Consider the following 385-nt stretch of genomic DNA (forward strand, 5'->3'; position numbering starts at 1 on the left):
GCCACCAGAGCCCAACGTGGTGGCCCGCCGAAACCTGGAGGCAGCGAGCAGAGCGCCGAGTGCTGACGGTGCTGCTCGCTGGGGCTCCGAAACGCGCCTCTCAGCAGAAATCGAGGCGCTCGAGAGATTTCCCTTCGAGCTGGTCCCAGCACGATGCCAGGGCAGACCTTGGGGCTGCAGGATGGGCAGATCCCACAGCCCAGCACGGGTGGGCTCAGGAGACACCCAGTTTCTCCCCACTCAGCCGCCTGCCCCGGGGGGTTTCTTGCCCCAAATGGGGCAGTTTTACACCCCTGGGGGTTCACCAAGGGCAGCAGGTCAATGCTCGCCTCCCTCAAGCCTCCTCGGCCGCAGCCAGGAGCTGTTCCACCTGCAAACTCCATCC

The sequence above is a fragment of the Buceros rhinoceros genome, unplaced genomic scaffold, assembly GCF_000710305.1.
Source record: "Buceros rhinoceros silvestris isolate BGI_N320 unplaced genomic scaffold, ASM71030v1 scaffold24040, whole genome shotgun sequence".
In the NCBI taxonomy this organism is placed as follows: domain Eukaryota; kingdom Metazoa; phylum Chordata; class Aves; order Bucerotiformes; family Bucerotidae; genus Buceros; species Buceros rhinoceros.